This window comes from Eimeria mitis, genomic scaffold (assembly GCF_000499745.2).
Source record: "Eimeria mitis Houghton genomic scaffold, Emh_scaff3423, whole genome shotgun sequence".
In the NCBI taxonomy this organism is placed as follows: domain Eukaryota; phylum Apicomplexa; class Conoidasida; order Eucoccidiorida; family Eimeriidae; genus Eimeria; species Eimeria mitis.
In genome coordinates, this window is record NW_013571766.1 from 2,017 (window position 1) to 2,264 (window position 248).

Sequence of the window (248 nt, forward strand, 5' to 3'; positions counted from 1 at the left end):
CCTCAGAACAGATTCGTGGAAATACGGAAGCCAGAGCCGAAGCGCTCGAGGCCGAGGGTTGGTGGATGGGGGGCACAGGGGTATGTGTTTGCTTTCACCCTAAACCCTAAACCCTAAACCCTAAACACTAAACCCTAGACTCGACAGACATGGCTGTGGAAAGCTGCATGTGTACTGTTGCTGCTGCTGCTGCTGCTGCTGCTGCTGCTGCTCAGGTGCTGCTTCCCAGGCTGCTACGACGCGTATTA